Source organism: Lepidochelys olivacea (genome assembly GCF_965140295.1).
Source record: "Lepidochelys olivacea isolate rLepOli2 genome assembly, chromosome: 9".
NCBI lineage: Eukaryota > Metazoa > Chordata > Testudines > Cheloniidae > Lepidochelys > Lepidochelys olivacea.
In genome coordinates this window covers 12,575,302-12,588,923 of record NC_140419.1, presented here as the reverse complement: position 1 = coordinate 12,588,923, position 13,622 = coordinate 12,575,302, and the positions used below count along the sequence as shown (strand labels likewise).

Sequence of the window (13,622 nt, the reverse complement as noted above, 5' to 3'; positions counted from 1 at the left end):
TAATTTAGGTGTTAAAATCTCTTAGGCAGCTTTGAAAATCTCAGCATGCAGGATTTAAGGAATTGAAACCTTAGAGAACAAATGAGACACCATATAAGGAAAAAAGCATAGTTCAGGATTCTTCATAGCTGTATGTGCATGTGAAGAATAGCTGAAAATGAGGCACGGGAAATATTAATCCCCATTAACACTCAGGTTCTTGCACTCTTTTGTAATTAATGCTAGAGAAATAGTGGCTCAATATATTGTAGTTAACTTCTGTAACTGGATTACTGTGAAAGCTACTGTGGAAGCTTGCAGTTAATTTGACCTCTTTCTATCAATAGGTGGCACCACAGAGCAGTTGTGCTCTTAGGTTAATGAAAATGTAATTTATTAAACAATCATCACTCCTGCTCCTACCCTAAAAGCTGCAGTTCTGGCTGAGGGAGAATTCCCTAGGTACAGGCAGTGAGCATGACAGCCATAAAGACTGACTCCTGAGGACACCCTCACAAGACTGATGTGCAGGGTGTGCCAAAGGGCAGGGCTGGGGGTGAGAAGGAGCAAAAATGGACTGTGATGAGTCCACATTTGGTTTCAGGGAATGAAAAACTGATTCTTTCTTGAGGCAGAGAGACTGGAATTGTTGGGACTGCATGTGTATCCACCAGGGGAGTATATGCTCTGGGTAGAAAAGCTGGCCCATTCCAAGGTAAAATACTTTTAATCCATTTCTGAATTTTAACTGGTTGTCTTAACATTCAAACTCTTCCCATTATTAAAGTACATATTTAAGGTGCAGCATTCATTGTGCCCATTTGCTTGAATTAACTAAGGGTCTTCGTGCATTATTAGAAAATCTTAAAACAAAAAGATATAGATTACACAAATTGGTAATGCAGATTACATTTTTTTCATCTAAATACATAGAGAGCCAAAGTCAACCCTGGTGTAAACCGACTGAAGTCAGAAGTTATACAAGGGATGGAACTGACCTGTAACTGGAAATGACCAGAGGACGACAATTTTGTTTTGCAACAATTTTTGAGGTTTCAACATTTTGAAGCCTTTTGAAGATTTTTGCAAACAGAATTGTGTTAAGACATCTTTTCAAATTGAAAAGGTCCGGTTTTGGATTCGGGTCTCTCTCTGATACCTGGACCTCAGAAACTTTCCTGTTGAAAATTTGTCAGAATCAATATGTGACTGCAAAACTTTTTGGCTTGAACAAAAGAGCATGTTTTGAGAAAAAATGTTCCAACCAGCTCTAGCTGTAATGGGCCTTTTAGACTTTCTACAAGGTTTGAATTATGTAGACCCCTTAGGACAACAGGCCTGACTCCCGTAGATTAAGTCAGGACTTCCTCCTTCCTAAGTAAATAAAGTTATCTGCTGTTTAAGACATGTAATGCGTCTTTCATCTGAGAGTTTAAAAACTGATGTCCTTTCTGCTTTGCAGGGACAACAACATTGCCAAGACACATTTGATAACAGTGAGGATTTGCCTTGGCTAACATTACTTCTCCTGTCCCTCTGCAGTGTGTTTCCGACCGTCTCCATGGCTGCTACTCTCCACTGCAGAGCGGGTACATTTCAGTGACACTTTAGTTCATAACATCCTTCGGAATCCTTTGGCTGACAGGGACTATATATAGTTGGATACTTGAGTCCCTAGGAACATAACTGTAGAGATGAAGAGAGATTCTTTTACACTAATAGAAGAACTTGAACTCCCAGGTACTGGCAGTCCTTGACCTCAGAGCAGTTTGAGGAATAATGTATTCCTGCTGTTACATTTGAGGGAAACAGTTTGTGGGGCTAAGTGTAGAAAAGGGAGTTGCTGAAGAATTATAGATTAAAGAGCTGATATCTGCATTAATAATCTGTGCTGATTCCGTGCTCTGCAGGAGAGAATGCCAACACAAGTTTGCCAATTTAACAAGTTCAGATAAGATTTGAAAAAACCTTTGATTCTTTGGGTGCTTATCTGAACCAAGCTGCTACACCATTGGAGGTTTGCCCGGGAGTATTGAATTTGCACCTGCACGTTGAAATCACAGCTGGACATTTATGGGAATGCCTCTGCCTTTCACATCTGGATGTCAGCTGTTCCAACCTCTATCTTATTGCCAGGTCTTCTGAACTCTAGAAAACTTCCATTCTGGCAGTTAATAGCATGAAGCGTTGCTCCTGAAAGATAAGGTTCTTAAAATGGACTTCAGCTTTTGCCTGCCATGCCCTTGTTTGTGCCTTACTATTGCTGATGATTAGTGAGGAACTCTAAAAGGGTGACGATCTAATCTAGAAAAAAGAACAGGAGGACTTGTGGCACCTTAGAGACTAACAGATTTATTTTGAGCATAAGCTTTCGTGAGCTACAGCTCACTTCATCGGATGCTGTAGCTGTAGCTCACGAAAGCTTATGCTCAAATAAATTGGTTAGTCTCTAAGGTGCCACAAGTCCTCCTTTTCTTTTTGCGAATACAGACTAACACGGCTGCTACTCTGAAACAGATCTAATCTAGTTGATATCCCACATCTTAAACTGCTATAACTAAGCAAAATACACTGGGAGCTGCAGTTAGAGATGGAATTTCCTGGGTTTGGAGTTTGAAGACAGGCTCTTAAGCTAATACTAGTATATGGAGGGGAGGTGTGTGTGTGTGTGTGAGATATAATACTGTTGAAATCTAGTATGTGCCCCAAGAATCAACTTCTATTCTGGATGCTTTAGGAAACTCCTTGTGAAGTAGTGGAAAGGTCAGGAACTTTACAATAAAGAATAGAAACAGTTATCCTCTGCCAGGCTTGCCATGATCACATGCTGAACCTCTTTGGCATGCAAAAGGAAATTCAAGAGCTGCCTTTCCCATGCGAGAACACTTGTGTTCATTAATAGAGTCCAAAGTACACAGGAAACAGTGAAGTAGTTGTGCAATTAGGTTTAAATGCTGCTTCCAAATTTTCAGACATCAACTGCTGCAACAGGCAAGGCTGGAGTCTGCCTCAGAACTCTAACCACAGCTTCCTTTCAAGCTACACTAATTTCATACTCGGCAAAAAACAAAATCTAAGCAAAAAGAACAGGAGGACTTGTGGCACCTTAGAGACTAACAAATTTATTTGAGCATAAGCTTTGGTGGGCTACAGCTCACTTCATCAGATGCATAGAATGGAACATATAGTAAGAAGATCTATATATACACACAGAGAACATGAAAAAGTGGAGTAAGAGGCTAATTAATTAAGTTGAGCTATTATCAGCAGGATAAAAAAAAACTGGAGGAAAAAAACTTCTGTAGTGATAATCAAGATGGCCCATTTAGACAGTTGACAAGAAGGTGCGAGGATACTTAACATGAGGAAATAGATTCAATATGTGTAATGACCCAGTCTCTGTTCAAGTTAATGGTACCTAGTTAGCTGACCCAAAAAGTAGCTTCGTCTTCCCCCATCCCAGTGCATACTGCAGGTCTACCCCAGTTTAAGACCATGGCAAAATGATTAAGACCATTACAAATGATTTGACCGAGAGGAGGACTGGGCCCTGTCTGAAGGCTCTCTTCTTACACAGACTATGCTTTAGAAGTGTGTGTAATAACAATGATAATTAATAGGCTTACTCCTGAAGTTCTTTCTCAGGTCTAAATCATGAAGGTGAAATTTTCAAAAGTGCTTTTGAAAATCCCATCTGAAAGTCTCTCAGGGAAAAAAAGCACCTATTCCACAGATTCAAGAAATACCATACACAGCCTATGAAAATTTTCCAAAACAAAAGCAACATTTGGCAACTAGAATCTATTACAGCTGCGATTTTCAAAGTAGTCCAAAGGACTTGGAAGCCCCATTCCATTGGTGACTCTGGGCCAAGCTACTGCTCTTCTACATCTGTGCATGTCTCCCTTCAAAAGGATGTGGTCCAATGTCCAGTAGAAACAATGGAAAGGTTTCCAGGGACTATGATGGGCTTCAGATCAGGCTCAGAATCAGCAGGGGTCCAGCACACACAGCAGGAGGCAGCATTAATTTATTTTTGGCCCTTTGGGTGAGGGATTTTTCCCCCAAAGTTTTTATTTTCGAAGAAAAATGAAACCCAGCGATGGAAGCAAGTAGCAGAGAATTCTCTCTTAGCTGTAAAAAGAGGTGACCCTTAAACCTGGGTATAGCCATGGTTGGGTGACCAGACAGCAAATATGAAAAATTCGGGACAGCGGGTGGGGGGTAATAGGAGGCTATGTAAGAAAAAGACCGAAAAATTGGGACTGTCCCTATAAAATCAGGACATCTGGTCACCCTAAGCCATGGACTCATTGTATCTGTTTATTACAGTACAAAACAAATTTGCAAATGTAAATAAATGCACCCAAAAGCAATTGGCATCATCACACTGTATTTAGAGTAGGAGTTTCAAAAGAGCCTGAGTGAATTAGACACTTATGTGGCTGAATCACTTAGGCTCAACTGAACATTCCATCCTTACTTAATGGGATCCATCCACTGAATCTCCCTTCCACTGAAGTAAAAGGCAAAAATCCCATTAACTTTAGTGGGAGTTTGCCTAAGCTCTGTAGGTATGTCCTAGGACCATTAGACTTACTAACAGAAGCACCCCTGTGTAGAGAATTTTAAAAAGCAGGTTAAAGGTGACTAAAGGAAAGGACTCCTCTCCTTCTCTCTTTTTTGTTCCTGGATGAGCACTTGGTCAGCATTAAACAACAAATGATAGGACAGTTTATGATACCCCTACTCCCACTGAATGATACCCCTACTCCCACAAATAGTCCCACTGAAATCAATGGAGCTACTTTTGGAGTAAGGTATTATTCAGCATGCATAAAGGAATCAGAACCTGGTTCCAAAATGCTACCACATTGGCCATTACAGCAGTGTTCCTGCAACATTTTAGGCCCATTAAGAGAAAATAATTCAGTAGTGTTAGTGAGGAGGGCTGGATTTCTAGCAGACTGAATGCAGTTCTTAGCCCACGCCATATTTAAACAACCTTTTTTTGAATAGCTTTAACACTAGCTACATTTCAAGCAGAAAATAACCTCAGAAGAGAGGAGAAAGAGAGAGGGCATAGGTTTACTGTATGTGTGTGTGTATTGTGACAAAGTTCCTACTCTACCTTGGTGGGTCTTGCGCTTATTGGCGGATTTGCTCGCCTTGGAGCTTCACGGCAGCCCTCAGCTTGGCCGTTTTTCTGAATTCACAGTCCAGGTTGACTCCTCCTGTGTCTGACCAGGAGTTGGGAGGTTTGGGGGGAACCCGGGCCCGCCCTCTACCCCGGGTTCCAGCCCAGGGCCCTGTAGAATGCAGCTGTCTAGAGTGCCTTCTGGTACAGCTGTGCGACAGCTACAACTCCCTGGGCTACTTCCCCGTGGCCTCCTCCCAACACCTTCTTTGCCCTCACCATAGGGCCTTCCTCCTGGTGTTTGATAATGCTTGTACACCTCAGTCCTCCAACAGTCCACGTTCTCACTCTCAGCTCCTAGTGTCTCTTGCTTTCAGCTCCTCACACGCACACCACAAACTGAAGTGAGCTCCTTTTTAAAACCCAGGTGCCCTGATTAGCCTGCCTTAATTGATTCTAGCAGCTTCTTGATTGGCTGTAGGTGTTCTACTCCGCCGTTCTTAATTGTCTCCAGAAGGTTCCTGATTGTTCTGGAACCTTCCCTGTTACCTTACCCAGGGAAAAGGGACCTACTTAGCCTGGGGCTAATATATCTGCCTTCTATTACTCTCCTATAGCACTCCTTGTCCGTGGCCCCACTAAGTCGCCGGCCCTCCTGGTCAGCCTCCTCCTGGCCCTGGCTAAAGTGGCCATCTATAAAACCAGAGAGAGGAGGTTGGCCATGGAGTTTCCTGTGACTGTGGGGCCATTTTCTGATCCTCGGTCCATTCACGTATCTGGGCGGAGTTCCTCTGGGCGGCATCCACCGACTCCCTTGACACCTTCGAGGAGCGGTGGGCGCTGTCCGGGGTTCTCTGCTCGGTGACCCCGTCCGGTTCCCTCCGTCTGACCCTCTGATTGAGGGAAAGAGCGAGAGCCGCCAGTCACAGCCGTTAGTTGCTGTGAATACCATCATTACTGTCTTCTAGGAGGGGTCCTATAATACATGGGTGTACCCCCCTCCCTCCCAACCACCCACCCCGCAGCCGTGCCCATCTTGTCGGGCACTCTCAGGAGAGGGAGGGTCGGTGACCCTGGGCGCGGCACTAGGTAACTCGAGAGGGTGGAAGACCACGAGTGTCGAGGAAGCCCCCCCGCTCTAGGCCACCAGGTAACTCAGGAGGGTGGAAGACCACGAGTGTCGAGGAAGCCCCCCCGCTCTGGGCCTGGGCTAACCTGAACACCTCTCCCTCCTGAAAGCTGTTGTGTTATACCTTTTGATTGCGTTGTTTTGTTGCTAAGTTTTTTTTTATCCCTTTGTATTCTTTGTAACTGTTACAAATAAATTTCCTTTCTGTTTCAAAAAAAAAAACAAAAAAAAAAAAAAACCTTCCCTGTTACCTTACCCAGGGAAAAGGGACCTACTTAGCCTGGGGCTAATATATCTGCCTTCTATTACTCTCCTATAGCACTCCTTGTCCGTGGCCCCACTAAGTCGCCGGCCCTCCTGGTCAGCCTCCTCCTGGCCCTGGCTAAAGTGGCCATCTATAAAACCAGAGAGAGGAGGTTGGCCATGGAGTTTCCTGTGACTGTGGGGCCATTTTCTGATCCTCGGTCCATTCACGTATCTGGGCGGAGTTCCTCTGGGCGGCATCCACCGACTCCCTTGATGCTTTTGAGGAGCGCTGGGCGCTGTCCGAGGTTCTCTGCATGGTGTCCCCGTCTGGGTCCTTTTGTTTGACCCTTTGATTGGAGGAGAGAGTAAGGGACCCCAGCCCCAGCCATTGCTGCTGCGGACACCACCACCTTAGAGGGGTCCTTTCACACGTGGGTGCACGTGCCCCTCCCCCGGATTGTCCACCCACAGCCTGACCCTCTTGTTGGGTGCTTTCAGAGGAGGGAATTGTTGGTGACACTCGGGCGTGGCACCAGGTAACTCGAGGGGGTGGAAGACCACGAGAGTCGATGAAGCCCCCTTGTTCTGGGCCACCAGGTAACTCAGAAGGGTGGAAGACCACGAGAGTAGAGGAAGCCCCCCGCTCTGGGCCCAGGCAAGCTTGAACACTTCCCTCCCCTGAAGCTAATGAGAAAACAATTGTGATTGGTTGCTGTGTTACACATTGCATATGCTGCTGATTTTACTTTGTAAGTGTGTTATGCAAATAAAAAAACATCTTTTGCTTAAAAAAAAAATTAATCTCCTATAGCACCCCCTGTCCGTGGCCCCACTAAGTCGCGGGCCCTCCTGGTCAACCTCCTCCTGGCCCTGTCTAAAGTGGCCATCTATAAAACCAGGGTGAGGAGGTTGGCCGATGGAGTCTCCTGTGACTGTGGGGCCTATTTCTGATCCTCCATCCGTTCACGCCTCTGGGCAGAGTTCCTCTGGGCGGTGTCCACTGACTCCCTTGACGCCTTCGAGGAGCAGTGGGCGCTGTCTGGGGTTCTCTGCTCGGTGTCCCTGTCCGGTTCCCTTCGTTTGACCCTTTGACTGCACTCCTGTCCCTGTTGTTCATTAGTTGTCCCCCGTAATTATTTGGTTTTCCAGGTCCTGTGGACCGCCCTCTTAGGCTGGGGGGCGGGGATCCTTTAGCAGTGCCCACTTCCTGGATCCCAATAAGATTACTCTCCTATAGCCATCTGGCCTGACCCTGTCACAGTATCCTATTGAGTTTGGCATGCCAAATCTTCTTCTCAGCTGCCAGACTGGGCAGGGCATTGTGAAGAGCAGGCATTCTGCCAAACTGGAGAAACAAATTAAAGCAGCTGCTGGTTCAGACAACCCAACACCTCACCGCCTGGGTTCCTTGCCCTGTTTCAGACCATTACTATTTAGGACCAGTATGACTTGATAGAGATGGGAGAGAACCTTTGGCACAGCCTGACACTACCAAGTGTCAGATCTCACTGAGAAGGGTACTTGAGCACAACCTACCCCTTCTTTTCAAGGTCTCACAACAAATGGGACCAGCACAAAGGGCCAAAAAATTGCTGGTGCATTTAAGACATGAGTACAGCCCAGAGCAGTTACAGGAAAAGGATACTGTTGGGAATGACAATACTAAACTGAACTGAATTTTTAAAAGTACCTGTTTGTGAATTGCTTGAAATTCTTTAAAGCATTTGATAGGAAACAAACAAAACATGTAATTATGTATTTTTCTTTAAAAAAAATCCCTTGAAAACAACCAGTGCCTGCAACGCAGTACCCATAAGCAACCCTACAATAATAGATCTGCTCATGCAACAGAATATTCCTGAACAGCTCTACAATAACAAATACATATGTGCTACTTTGTACCCACCCTGAGCAATCCTACCATAATAAACTCTGTGTGCAGCCCAGAATTTGAGCAACCCTACCATAACAAATAAGCACATTCAACCTAGCACTCCTGGGCAACATTACAATAACAAATCAATGTGTTCACAGGAAGGATATGTAAACAGATTTCAGAAGGATATGTCTTCCGTCTCTAACCATCTGAAGGGACATTCTGTGACCTTCAAGCTGTGGTACCTGTTGGAATTGTGGGTAAGTCAACCAGAAACTTCACATTCATTTTGCCTGGTAGCATTTGGTCCATTTATTTTAATTGCAGATAAATGCAAAACAGAAAGAAGAGATCGCTGCTATTGTTGGTGTATCCGAAACAGTTTATGCTAAGTTTGGGCTTGTCTAAAACAGCCTAAATAAAAAACATTCCCTAAGAGATAAAGCTTAAAAGATTGCTAAATTGTTCATGCTGCCGATGCGATTCTCCAGTTTTATCCCACTGGGAATGAAGCTGGATCTTAATAACTGAGCAATGTTTGCTGTCTAATTTATTGGAAGGATCAGCCTCTCAGGGTGTGTCTGCACTGCAATAAAACATCTGTGGCTGGCCTTAGTCAGCTGATTTGGGCTGCAGGGTTTTAAAATTATACTGTGGACATTTGGGCTTGGGCTAAAGCCTGGGGTCATGGTCCCTGTGAGCCCAAATGTCCACGCTGCCATTTTATATCCCTGAGCCTAAGCCCCGTGAACCAGAGTCAGCTGACACAGGCCAGCCACGGAGGTTTTATTTCAGTTTAGACGTATTATCAGAGTGAAGGGAAAATATCAGAACAGTAGCAGCAGCAGCAGCGAGAGGATTTAACATGTTGCACTATTCGTAAATCCTGGTGCAGGTGACATATGGATAATCTAATAGGACACAACACTGATGTAACTGGTCTACGGTCACTAGCAGAAATAGCCCTGAGTCTCCGGGGTTCTCAGTACCCAGCAAGAACTATCTGTCAGCCAGGCACACCTCGGATGGGGGAACAGAACACTTTTCCCTTTACAGTTTGATTCCCAGCCGAGCACGCACTGAGCCCCTTGGGAAGAGTCTGTTTGTCACCCCTCCGTGCGCCAAACAGCTGAACCAAATTTTACAACCTCAAGCTGGTCTGGGGACTGACATGCCTCGTTGGCATGCAGATATTCAAGCTGGTGCCTATTATGTCGCTGATATTAAAATGCTATGAACACAGGCATTCACCACTGAGAGGCTGAGCAAACCTTATTATGCAGTAATTATGCAATCAGTCTATAATCTAATTTTGGTGGCAGCGCTTGGGACAGGATTGGCTTCTAGATGCAAGTCTGGCGGTACAGAGCTGTTAAGCTTTGTAGTACCAGTTTGGTAGTAAATATAATTAATGATAAATATACAGAGCTTAAGCTATGCAGAGAGTGACTTCCACCATAGAAAAGATCAGCACTGCTGGTTAAACTAGGGGAGACTCCCTTACTGTTCAGTTGTTGGATCCTCTGCCTCTGAACTGTACCGTAAAATCCAGACCAGGATGTAGGAAGACACTGCATGATAGCCCTAAACTGCATTGAGTTAGTTTGGTGTTAGAGCCAGAGAGAACGCCATGTTCCTGTCTGAATAAAGAAACCCTGGGGCCAAATTCTGTGGTGGTGTAAATGAGTGAAACTCTATTAAATACAATGAGGTGGTGTCTATTTACACCAGCAGAAGATTTAATCCTTGGTCACATCCTGCTTTTTTCTTTTTTTTCTTAATCGCAAGGGACACAATATAAACCACTGGATGCCAGGTTTGAATCTCAGCTGTGATAACTTCCTGGGCACAGGCAGCTGTTTCAGCCAGCAAACTGGGGGTCCTGCTAGCTGCTTAAGTCTGCTCTGGGGTCTCACTGTCAGTTGGAAAACAGAGCCCGGAATATATTGATAAGCATCAGATTCAGAGAACGATGTTCTTAACGTTTTAATGGCCAGGACCAGCTCCCTGTCTATTTTGATCAAACGGAGAAACTCGCTCTTAATAGTGGGCAAGTGTCAGCATGTCTGGAGACTTGGACAAACACTAAAAAGTTTGAGGGCAGATTTGTCCCTGAGATATGGAATGCAATGGAAGCAACCCCATCGCCTCTGTCTACAGCAGGCCTGAATTTGGCATTAAATATTGAGCAGGAGTTTATCTGAACTTTCTAGAGGGCCAACTTCTGCCATCCCAGCACCCTCTCTGACTGGCTCCGGGTGACGCTTCCTTCTGCACCATCTGCTCAAGCTCCCACTATCTTCCATCTCCCCATGTCTCCAGCTCCTAGAATCCTGTAGTGTCGTCTCTTGTGCATGGACACAAACTGCCAACACACAATAGCTCTCCATCCCTTTCACCTCTCTGGCTCAGCCACTAAAATGTAGCAACCCCACAAAGGGTAGCGGAGGAACTTCTGGGTCCCGGTAGCAGCGGCAGTTCTTTGACTGGACCCCGAAGATTTCTGTAGCTCTGGGGACTCCATGAAAGGCCTCTGCAAAGTCCTCGGGGAAGATAGGGGTGTCATCACAGATGTAGCTGCCTGTGTGGAAGGGACATCCGTGCCTGGAAGGTTCCCCTTAGGGTGCAGATGCTTAACATCTGCTCTGAGCTGGAGTAAAAGCCTCAGGATTTGGCCCTATGTCATACATTTTGGAGAATGCGGTGAAGGCTGGGCATTTTTGTGACTAATGCAAATGCCCTTTGAAAGCAAATAGATTTACACATGTTTTTACAGAGCATTTTAAAATGGCAACTACTGACCCTAAAAAATGAGAGATCATTCAATAAATCATTAAAGCACTGCATCCACAAGCCCAGCCATGACTAATCCTTCAGCTTTCGCATTAGTGGATACATTAAAGACATGGGTTGCCATTGCCAACCATCTAAACATTGCAAACTGTGGCTGCCTTAGGCGAAATGTTGCCCCTTTCAACCAATGCTACAAGGGCTTTCTTTTAACTTCCAGTGTTTTGAAAATATTTTTTTTTGTTTTTTTCATTCACAGACACATAAGAATGTGCTCACCAGCATAGCGGGCCTCTCTTACTGAAGAGAAACATCTGTAGGTGAACTGAGAGGACATTCCAGTTATGCTTCACTGGAAGTGGCAAATGGGGATGTTTTTTAACCACCTACATGGCTTCTGTGGAAGTCTCATGTGGCCCGATTTTGAACATTTCGGTCTAAATATACCTAGCCCCTCCATCCTTCTCATCTCCCCTCAGTATCTGAAGCCTGACAGAAGGAGAAAGGAAGAGATCCTTTTTCATTCCTCTCCTTCTGTCTCCTGAGGTGCAGTGAGTTAATGAATCCCCCGTCCCCCTCAACATCTTAATTGTTATTGTGGAACATCTGCCCTGAATAAATGGATTTAAAATTAGGCCTTCAGATCTGGGGGTTGTTCTTCATTCCTGTTTCAGCGCAATAGTCCTTCAATCGGACAGACCCTGGGTGGAATCCTGACTCCACTGAGATCAATGGGAGTCATATAATTATGTGGCTTCCCATGTCCTCATCTTCATGCATGCAAAGCAACTTTGAAAAAAAATCCCTAAGGCTAAGAAATAACTTAAAAACCTAATACAAATTAAATGGAAAGGAAATAATGTAAATGACACAATTCATCCACAAAGGTCATAACACTATCTGGTGGTTTAATGCATCAGAGTGGATCCTTTGTGTTCTCAGAGGTGGAATCCTGCAGCCTTCAAACTTGTTACATTGAGGGCAAAGCTCTGCTTTCCTCTGTGCACTGAAGCTCTCTATCACAGAGCCCACATTTGAACCTCTGTAAAACTCTGGCTGACATCTCAAGGGGCTATGCCTAGGGACTTAGTACAGAGTGTGCAAATAGCCCTGGGCATCCCAGAGCTCAGTTTCAATTGCAGAGCTCCATCATGCTCTCTGAGGCAGAAGGCAGGTCATCTTGTGAAATTAACTACTAATTTAGTCAAATGTGCACTTGCTGCAAATCCTACTCCTTCCCCCGCAACCCCAGCTATAGGGTTTCCCTAGGTGCAGGATTAGTGAGGTGAGTGGTGGAGGGAAGGGAGGGGAGTTTGGGAGTGGGTGTATAAAGGGTGTGCATCTGCTGCATGGTACACAGTTCAACCCATTGATGGTTTTTTTGTGTGCCTGGGAATAGTGTTGGGGTGGGGCTGGAGGATCTGGCTCTGTGCAGACCACCCCCAACCCATGGAGAACTCTTATTCAAGTCATGGGGACTATAGTAGGATGGCTCATAGCTACTCCATGATTAGGAGAGGCAGGATTCCTTTTCTGTTTCCTTTTGCCCACCTCTCTAGTGCCATCTCTTGCTATTCAGGCAGGGCACTAGGCTTACGATTTGCCCTGTGGACACTAGGTGGAGCTGATTTGTAGGGCAGAAAGAGGGGAGAAACGATGGGTAGTCATTCTTGACCTCTCCATTTCATAGCAGCAAGCTAATTAAGGACCTGCTCATGACAGATGTTGAACATCTTCACCGCCCATTGAAGACAGCTCCTCACAGGATTGATCCCTAACTTCCTCAGCCTCCTTTTGGGTCTGGGTTCCGAATAATGAACAGCCTGGAAGCTAAAGACTGACATTCTCTCTTTATGGAAACAGATGCTGTACTCAAGTGAATGTATTTGGTTCCAATGTTCTCTCAATTTTAACGGCACACAACTCCCAGTCCTATGTTCCTGGACGAGGCCCATTGAAGTAGCTGCTCAGATGCTGTTAAAGTTGAAATAGATATTCCTGGCTTTTTCTCTGTTTTCTGTGGCTGTTTTATGCCTCTTCTGTGCATGCGAAGGCCCACGTGTAGGAGTTGGTGTCAGCATGGGGCTCGCAGAAAGGTTGTTGAGTCAACATTCTGTCTGGATGACTCTCTTTAGTGGGTAATGTCACTTGCCCTTATTAGGTCACAAGCTTTTCAAAGGAAGAGGTTTTTATCCTCTGCTGTTTTTTCCCTCCTGTGAAGCTACCTTTATGAGAACTGATTAAAAGAAAAGCTCAATAACAATTAGAGAAGGACCTCTACACAGTAATCAAATGAAGGAGTGGGCTGGGAGGATATTTGCAAAATTTCAGGGATGCAAGTTAAAGGCGCGGTTACAACTAGCAACTTTCCTTGTTTTACAAGAGTTTGTTTTTTTAAAAATCAAAGTGGGCCAAATTCATCCCAGGTGTAAATCAGGATGGTTTAGACAGCCTAAACTAAATCA

General features: G+C 44.9%; 1 long non-coding RNA gene across 1 annotated transcript; it reads left to right on the top strand.

Annotated features, from left to right (window-relative positions):
• Nucleotides 1–473: 473 nt before the first annotated feature.
• On the top strand, nt 474–11,489 carry LOC311526492. The gene is made up of 4 exons (XR_014713034.1): nt 474–694; nt 1,442–1,568; nt 8,526–8,627; nt 11,417–11,489. It is a non-coding gene; the product is annotated as an uncharacterized lncRNA (long non-coding RNA).
• Nucleotides 11,490–13,622: the final 2,133 nt, after the last annotated feature.